The 10,164-nt window shown below is 38.5% G+C and overlaps 1 long non-coding RNA gene across 20 annotated transcripts in view; it reads right to left on the bottom strand.

The window, feature by feature from the left end:
- The window catches only part of LOC113413199 (uncharacterized), a 109,233-nt gene that overhangs the window by 48,853 nt on the left and 50,216 nt on the right, over positions 1 to 10,164 (bottom strand). The window contains exon 1 of one of the 20 annotated variants that reach the window (XR_015748702.1): positions 283 to 1,768. The exons of the other annotated variants lie outside the window; for them this stretch is intronic. This is a non-coding gene — a long non-coding RNA (uncharacterized LOC113413199). Of the gene's footprint in view, positions 1 to 282; positions 1,769 to 10,164 lie in introns of those variants that run through there. 20 annotated transcript variants of the gene reach the window in all.

Here is a 10,164-nt window from a genome sequence, read left to right as displayed (position 1 = left end):
TGTTGTTGTTGTTGTTGTTGTTGTTGTTGTTTTATGGTGTATTCCGCTGCTGTTAGCTGCCCAATGTCAAGATTCTGAGATAGGCAGCCGTGTAAACTGAATAAATAAACAAATTTGATTGGAGAGGTTGACAGAAGGCAAGGTGGCTACATTCTATCACTGATAACTCAAGCAGGAGCTTATAAAAACTCAGACCATCAGTTACTAAATATAGTTCTGAAAAAATGACAGGCTGCAAGGTGTCTGAACAATTGTACAACAAAATTAATGACTTCGGCCTACCTTTCTTCATCCACTTTTCAATCTGGCCATGCCCATTTCTAGGATCACAACTTGACAGGACTCAGAAATAATGTGCATCCATGATCTCCAACATGATAGAATGAGATGATCAAATGGTACATTGATACCTTATCTAAAATAGTTGACATTCACAGTACTAATGTTAGCGGGTGGATGGCAGGACTTTTTTTGGAAATGTAAGAGACCGGAGTTCAGTAAGAACTTAATATTGTAGGGAAAGATAGTAGAATATACATAGATTCTTTTCATTGGACACTATGTAAACAAGACTTGTACCATCATTGTTTTCTATTCATTAAATTGACTCAGTCAAGGGCAATACTGTGTGGAGAACCCTAAGACTGATATTAAACTTTTTAATCAATTAACTTTATTGCTTTGAAATTAAAGTTTTAATTCATGATATCCTTCTATTTATTGTTCAGACACTGCAAAAAAAACTCTCAACTTGTGAGGCCTACTGCAGCCTCCCTTGGAGATACCCTAGAGTTGTTTTTTGTGTTTTTATTTATTACATTAATTTGTATTATTACTCTTGTGATCACCTCTTATGCAGAATACTAGGGGTTTCATGATTTTAAAAAAATTGGGAGAAGTCAGGAGATGATGCTTGTCTGGACTTAAAGTAGTGGGCCACCAAATATATATTCATGTAAAGCAAGGTATCTCTTAATAACATGAAATTTATAGCATTTGTGCGCATCTGTTAGTTATTTGCTTTATAGGATAAGAGGGAGGAGAGGGTGGGCTGACCCTAATGATCAACTTGCTCAAGCTTTCTGACCATGTCTTGAGGATAAGAATACACAATGCAATCCTTCCCCACTGAACTAGTGCTGTCTGATTTGCAGACTGCACATATCATGGTAGGCAAATCTATTCCAACTGACATTTGCACATTATAGCAATAATAAACATTCCTGGTCCTTGGTTGTTATTCCTCACAGCCTTTATTTCCCTGATGGATTGATAGAATACTAATATAGATGCAGAATAATATAATAGTACTACTGCTAGTGGACAATCATTTAAATATGAACCAGCTGCCATAAAATCCAACACAGACTATATTAATGGAGGGATAGAATCAAGATCATGTGAAGTGTTAATACCACTTCATAATGCCTTGGTAAGACCATACTTGGAATATTACATCCAGTTTTGTCCACAATATAAAGAAGATGTTCACACTCTAGAAAAAGTAACAAAGATGATTAAGGGACTGGAGGCTAAAACATATGAAGAATGTTGCAGGAATTCAATAATTTAATGAAAAGAAGGACTAGAGGTGACATGATAACAGTGTTCCAATATCTAAGGGGCTGCCACTAAGAAGAGAGGCTCAACATACAGTATTTTCCAGAGCACCTGAAGGTAGGCCAAGAAGCAATTGATGTAAACTAATCAAGAAGAGAACCAACCTAGAACTAAGGAGAAATTTTCTGAACAATTAATCAGTGGAATAACTTGCCTCCAGAAATTATGGATGCTCCACCACTGGAGCTTTTAAGAAGAGATTGGACAACCATTTGTTTGAAATGGTTTAGGATTTCCTGCTTCAGCAGGCAGTTGGACTAGAAAACATCTAAGGTCCCTTCCAACTCTGTTATTTTGTTCTTCTGTTAATTTGGTGATTTGTCATCAATGGACAATTTACAATATCATTCCACGCAAAAAAAAACAAAAAACAGAATTATGAGATTATTAGAACAATGTACCCACATCAGGTATTGCTGATATTAGATTATGCTTAGTCTTTGGAGAAAGATGCACTGTTTTCAGTCTGCAAGGCAGACTGCAAATTATGCTAGCTTACATTTGTTCCATCTATACAGCTGATTACTAACAAGATAATTTATAGGCTAACAAATATTGTGGAAGAAATAAAGATGCAGTACCTGGTGTAAACCAACTGACAGGAAAAAACTGCTTCTTACATGGGCTGCGGCTATTAGAAAAAGCAAGCTTCAATGATGGCTTGAGCAGAGATTCAGCCATCCATCAGAACTTTTACAGCCAGCTTTTCAGAAATCCTGATCTACTCCTTTCTCCAGAAATCTCAGTGTTGCTAATGCTACAGCAGCAGACCAGCACCTCTATCAGAGGTGGTATTCAGCAGGTTCTCACCAGTTCTGGAGAATCAATAGCGGATATTTTAAGTAGTTCGGAGAACCGGCAAATATCACCTCTGACTGGCCCTGCCCCCTTCTATTCTCTGTCTCCTGAGTCCCAGCTGATCGGCTGGTTTTGTTGCCCTGCATAGGAGAACGGAGCTGGAAAGCAGGTTAGTGGGGTGGGAAGAAAATGGGAATGGGATTTTGCAGTAACCTTCCCCAGGAGTGGGGAGGGAATGGGGATTTTGCAGTATCCTTCCCCTGCCACGCCCACCAAGCCACGCCCACAGAACTGGTAGTAAAAAAAATTGAATCCCACTACTGACCTCTATATACAGTTGGAAAAAATGATAGATCATTTTCATTTTCTAAGAATGCCAAGAGGACCTGATCTATCATGTTCTCTAGCAACATTGATTCAGCTGCCCTCACCCGGTATTAAGGTAGTCTAACATGACAAATCAAAATAACCATGGAAACAAAGTGGCAGTGATTGGAGAGATATGTATGCAGCAGCCAAAAACAACCAGAAATGATGAGCAGTTATGAAAGCAGCACAAATTCCGCATATATTGAGACTTGTGAAGACATTGGATCAAAATATTCCAATGTCAGCTGGCCCTGAAGCTGAGAAAAATGGCTACATCATACGAGGTATCCAACAATGGTTAACCAGATATCTCCAAACTGAAGTTAGGAAAATGTGTAGATGTATATCTTGTGTATGACTTTCAAAGCTTCCATGACATCTGTCTGTCTGTTCTCATTCTCTCTTTCTCATTCTCTTTCTCATTCTCTCTCTCTCTCTCCCTCCATCCCTCTATTTATCTATCTATCTATCATCTATCACATTTCTGAACACGCATCTCCCTCAAAGAGGTACTCGGGGTGGGTAGTATAAAACAAAATAAATACATTAATGAAATATTTTACTTTGTGCCCTGACTTCATCCATTTCTTTGTTATTATTTAACAAAATTTTATCAAATCCAATCTAAGAGTTCCAATCAATAAATGCACTCCTCTGTTAAGTCCAATCCTATACCATCCATGTGGTTAAATAAGTGGTAGAATTTTTGCCTTTGCATATGTGGGTTGATGTTAATAGGATTCATTTTACACAGAAATTCACATTTCAGCTAGGAGTCTAGGATAAAAGCAGTTTAATAAATCTTAGCTAGATGTTGGACACTAGTTAGTTTAGTGAGTCATGACAGCAATATCTGATTATTGGGTCATGTGGAGAAGAATATGCAATTAAATTAATTCAGTGAGAGGTCTGTTGCTGTCTGCCTGAGGTTTATTAGAATTGTGGAAATCCTAGCAAGTCTCCTACCAGTCCGGGCTACCTGCCCACCAAATTCATTGCTCAGTTGGACAAAAAAGGATTTTTCTCCTTCCAATTAAATGTCATTTGGTTGAATTACGCTTTGTTTTTTTTTCTTTTACAGCTGTACAATTAAGTGATTAATTTTTTTCTCTTGTGTAATATCTGTACACATAGGATTGTTGGCAATGAAATTTTATAATTGATTTTCATTTGCAGGACATGGAAAGGGCACCAGGAAGGAACACAACGCACTCAGCTAATTCAGAGATGAGACACTTTCAGCATTAGGATAAACAGCACCTAAAATCCTACTCAGTGGTGCTATATTTATAAAGCTTATACAAACCCACACATCGGGAAAGCCCATGACTCTCAGGAGACTGATTTATAGAGTACATTCCATTCAAATCCAGATAAAGATTTATTAAGAAAAGAGAAATAGGACAGCACCTGGACTACCACGCTTACAAGTCATTTGGCTGGCATTTAATGCATTTTAGAAGCATATATTCTGTTTCTCTATACATTCCCCAAAAAGCAATTATTTATCAGGAAGCATCTAACCAACATAGCATACACATATTATATCTTTATTTTTTATTTTTTTTGCTTTAGTTGTGTGCACTATTCCACTTTTCTATTTGGCTAGCAATTTTTGTATACTGTCCAGAGTCAATTTGCTGGAATTGAGTGGCTACATAACTGTTCTAATTCCTTTCCTACTGGTTACTTTATTTTGCATTCAGCCTACATTGATTTAGCACAGAATCCTTCATAATCCTCACTCTTTCTTTTATTCCACACATTTCAGTGCCCCATTCCCACTTTGTTAAACATTTATGCTGACATACCCAGTTCTTACTTACGCATAATATTGTGGGCAGAAACACACTTTAAAGCACATATATTTTTGGTTCTCTCAAGAGACATTCATTTCTCGCAACAGAGCACCTATTATCAATATAGCAATGATTCTCCTATGTACATTTTTTTCTCCTGCAGATTCTTTTGCTCCATCATTCCATAAAGGAATCCTTTTTATATATCTCAATAATATTTTATATCCTCTGTGGCATGTAATTGTTTCAGTTGGTTGCAAACAGTTTGCACTTCTTTATGTTCATTTTCCATACACTTAATTGGTACTTTTTCATACACGGCTCATAGGATCTCTTCTGCAGTCACTCTACTCATGTAGCCTGTATCCAACCAATTGGGAATAAATTTGTCGTGACTACGCAACACACGGATTTGAATCGAAGCCACAGCGACGTGAAGGATGGCATTCCTCTTCATCAGAATAAACTCTGTATCATAATAACATGCGTGGCCTATGTAAAATGCTGTGAGGTGAAGCTCTATGCATTAACCACGATTCATGTGATTGAGTTCATATGAATAATTATCATTAATAATGGTAATCAGGGGTAATAAGGGTAATCAGGGGCAATGAAGTGTAATGAGGGGAAATTATTATAAATATCGAATCCCAGGAAACTCAGGTTAGATCCCACTTTATTTTGTTTGCTTAGCTATTATCTCAGACTCCTTGAGGAAGAAGGAATAAACAATAAGCTTTTGTGTTACCAAATACTGAAGCGAAGAGTGTCTTATTTTCTCCCTGCATTTGTGCCAAAGAGTAGCTGAGAGGAAAGTTGGATCTCATACATCCTATAATATTTCATTACCTGTGATATTATGGCTGATGGTACTGCTGTTGACGGAGGTTTTGAGGACATTTCAGAGGTGGATGCAGATAATGCTGTTGGAGGGGCTGGCATGGTGCCTGAGCAGCCCTCAATTCAGTTGTTGTGTCTTTGGAAAGTGGACAAACAGATAACGCGAGATGTGGAGAGGATCCTCAGCCTGTGGTACGGCTGAAAATTCAGAAGGAACAGAAATCGGGATTGGAGTTGAGGGACAATATGAGGGGGAAGGTTTCACATGGGAAACCTCCCACTTTTATGCCGCTGCCCTCTGGGATGTTTGAGAAGTGGAGGGAATGACGGATTGCTGTCGAAGATGAATGTAGTACTTCTACGACCAGTTTAAATGCTAGTACGTTGGAACTGCTCCATGTCAAGTATGGTGACTTAAGCATTCGTCACTCTGCTCCCCAGACCATTTGGGACAGTCCAGGAAGGGGATTTAGAATGGAAGACACATCTTTCTTTAGTTCAAGTGCCAGAGATAGCAGGGATATGAATAGGAGGAGGTCGGGGGGAGCATTTTCTATGAAAGTAGATGAATCATTAGCAGATGTAGTAGGAGTATCAGGAACTCGGAGTAAAACCTCTAAACCAGTCCCAGGTTCCACGGTTGAATTTAGGGATGTGCAGATGAGGAATAGACAAACAATTCACTCCTGGGGTCCATCAGGCATGTCTGGATATTGGCCCCAAAGAATGGTTTGGGGGGGTCCTCCTCCTATAAACACTTCCTTTGATGGGGACCCTGATAGGTTAGCATTATTTTTAAGCCAAATTGTGAACCACCTAGAATTATATTCAATTTGCTATCCTTCTCAATGGTCTATTATAGTTGCGATAACTACAGTGTTAACAGGTGATGCTGCCTATTGGGCTGCAGAGTTGCATAGTGTGCATGCAAAGGAATTGATTGATGTTGGTTTGTTTTTGGATGCACTCAAAGTTCAATTCGAAGATAGGTCAGGGATACATCAATATGAAGAAGCATTAATGTCATTGAAGCAGGATGGGAGGCCTGCTGTAGAGTATGTCAGAGAGTTTCAGAAATTGACAACTAGGTTGCACACCTGGCCGGAAAGACTATTGATTAGAGAATTTAGATCTGGTTTAGATAGAGGATTGAGGCAGGCTTTTTTTTAATAGGGGGATTCCCCAGAAACTGGGGGAATGGTATAAAACAGGTGTGGAGTTGGATGTGGGACTGAGGGAGTTCCGTCCTACATTTGGAGGGCCCAAAAGACAACCAATAGGAACAGTAGCAGCACAAGGTAAGGTGGGGGAGGAGACTAAAAGGATTGATAGGGGAATGGGGCCCATAAGGTGTTTCTGATGCCAAGGTCTGGGACATAGGGACATGTGTCCATCTATAGAACTAGATAATAGAAAACAGGTGGCTCATATTCCTAGCACCACAAGTAGTAATTTACCAAGTGGTGTCATGCCCCATGGTATGAAACAAGGGACAGTTACCTCTGAAAGATCTCAAGGGGTGTCACAAAAAATGAACATGGAAGTAATGACAAATAGACATGAGAGAAAAACACCTGATGGCAAACAACTACCCAAGGTAGTCTTGGGGTTATACAATAGTGGAGATGACAGTCCGGATGAGGATGATTTGGTGAGTAATCCTGTGCGAGCATTTGTTATACCGGTAGTATTGGAAAATCTAACAAGCAAATTGAGGGGTCAGTATGGAGCGTTAATTGACACTGGATGTACTAGATGTTTAATTAGTAAAAACGTGGTTGATGAATTACAGTTAGCAGTGGAAGAACTGCCCAAACCTATGCGTTTTGAACAAGTGGATGGTTCATTATTAGGTGGGAGTCCTGCTACAATAATGACAACCCCATCAAACTAAAGATAGGGAGTCATTGGGAGTCTTTACAATTTATTGTAGTGCCACAGATGAGGGAGGCACTAATTTTAGGTCTAGTATGGTTAGACAAATGGAAGCCCACGATATGGTGGGAAGACGGTTTTAGGAAGTTACGAATTGCAGTTGGCCCTATGTCCCCTCCATATGTAAATAATAGGGAAGTTATAACAGCTATAGACGATTCTGAAGAACTACGTTATCCAGAGGAATATAAAGACCTGGCAGAAGTGTTTAGCAAAAAGGAGTGTGAAACATTACCAACACAGAGAACAACTGATTGCACCATTGATTTAATTCCTGGAGCAAAGTTTCCAAAAACAAGAATGTATGCCATGACTCCAAAAGAGATGGAGGAAATGAGACAATATATAGATAAAAATTTGGCGCGTGGATTTATTCAACCCAGGAAATCACATATAGCTGCCCCTGTTTTATTTCACGAGAAAAAAGATGGTGGATTACTTCTTTGTGTTGATTTCCGTGGGCTCAATGCTATTTGTATAGACAATGTATATCCTTTACCACTAATCAACGATTTGTTAGCAACGTTAGCGACTGGCAGGTATTTTACGAAATTGGACTTACGAGAAGCCTACTATCGAGTTCGAATACCAGAGGGGGATCAATGGAAAACTACTTTTAATTGCCCCCTTGGAAGTTTTCAGTTTAACATTATGCCATTTGGATTGCAAGGGGCACCCGCTGTCTTAATGCAACTTATAAATGAAGTATTACAGGAACATTTATATCGTGGCGTTCTAGTATATTTAGATGATATTTTAATTTATACCAAAACAATGGAGGAACATGTGGCCTTAGTGAGGAAAGTTCTGAAAAAATTACTTGACGCCAAGTTATATGTAAAACTTTTGAAGTGCGAGTTTCACTGTATGTCATTGGATTATTTGGGGTACAGAATATCCAATAAAGAAATAGAAATGGATCCCAATAAAGTCAGAGCCGTAGTTGATTGGAAGAACCAAAAACACGAAAGCAATTACAAATTTTTTTTTAGGATTTGCGAACTTTTACCAGCAGTTTATTCCTAAATTTGCACAAATTACTTTACCACTAACAGAATTGTTAAAAACTAAACATCAAGTGCCAAAACCCAGACCTAGTCAACCCATTGTGTGGTCACAGGAGTGTCCACGAGCGTTTGACGACCTGAAAGCTTTATTTGCTCAAGAGCCCATTTTAAAACATCCTGAGAAAACTAAAAGTGATGTGGCTGTGGGGGCTGTCCTCTTACAGTATAACATTGATGGACAATTACAACCATGTGCATATACATCACGGAAATTTACAATCACAGAACGCAGGTGGGCTATTTGGGAAAAGGAGGCTTTCGCCATAAAATGGGCACTTAGTACATGGAGACACCTATTAGAAGGGTTGAAAGAAAAATTCAAAGTTTAGACAGATCATAAAAATTTACAAGCATTACAGAAACTGAGAAAACTATCCCCTAAACAAGTAAGATGGGCTTTGTATTTTAAACATTTTGATTTCCAGTTGTGATATGTTCCAGGAGGTAAAAACTTCATGGCAGATGCACTATCTAGACTACTTCAATACAATGTGTCTAGAGACGAAGTTATTCAGCCCATGATTTCTGTAGGACCATCAACTGAACAAATTCAGATGTTGACCACGAAAGAGATAACCAAAAAGGAATTACAAGGGGCTACAAAAATGGGTGTATGTGTAAAAACAAATAATACTGCCTGTTTAGATAAAGATGGGTTGAATTGGAGAGGGGATAAAATATATGTTCCATCAAATTGTAGGAAAAAGATATCCCAATGTCATGATGTAAGGCAGGCTGGACACTTTGGATTTTTAAAAACACTACATTTGGTAAAGCGGCAGTTTTGGTGGCCACATATGAGATCAAACATTGAACAGTACATTAAAGAATGCCACATTTGTGCTACTACGAAACCTCGAGTAGGAAAACCTTTAGGACTATTACAAACTGTATCGGATCCAAACCGGCCGTGGCAAGATATAGCCATGGATTTTATTGTGGAGTTGCCCAGCAGTCAGGGATATACAGTAATCTGGACTATTTAGACTTGTTTTTAAAACAAGCTCACTTTATACCATGTAAAGGATTACCTTCGGCAACAAAATTAGCCAACCTGTTTATAAAACATAAATATAGACTACATGACACACCCAGGAGGATAATTTTAGATAGAGGTGTGCAATTCACAGCACAATTTTGGAGACCATTTGTATGCCTTTTAGGATGCTCTCAAGGTCTTAGCTCTGCATACCATCCCAGCACCAATGGTGCTGCTGGAAGAGCTAATGCAATGATTGAAAGGTATTTGCGATCATATACATCTTATCAACAGCGAGAATGGGCCGATTTACTTCCATTTGCTGAAAGTAGCATATAATAATGCTATACATGAAAGCACAGGATATAGCCCATTCCAGGTAATAAACGGGATAGAATTTGTGCCAATCCCCGATTTACAATGTGATCAACAACAACCCATAAATGTCCAAATTTGGTCGAAAAAAGTTCAGGACAGTTGGGATAAAGTAAAAGAGACTCTCAATAAAACAGCACTAGAATATAAACATCAAGCAGACAAGAAAAGAAAAGAGTATAAAGCATTCAAACCTGGAGACTATGTTTACCTATCAACTAAATATATAAAATTACACCTAAATAGTCAAAAATAGGGACCAAAATATATTGGACCTTTCAAAATTACGAAAGTGATAAACCCCGTAACTGTAAAACTTAAATTGCCACCACGATTACATCAAATACATCCTGTGTTTCATGTTAGTTTACTGAAGCCTGTA

Source organism: Notechis scutatus, chromosome 3 (assembly GCF_049901735.1).
Source record: "Notechis scutatus isolate UNSWTSFEM ecotype Mainland chromosome 3, rNotScu1.2, whole genome shotgun sequence".
In the NCBI taxonomy this organism is placed as follows: Eukaryota; Metazoa; Chordata; class Lepidosauria; order Squamata; family Elapidae; genus Notechis; species Notechis scutatus.
Note: the sequence above shows the minus strand (reverse complement) of the source record. Positions and strands in the feature narration are given on the sequence as shown.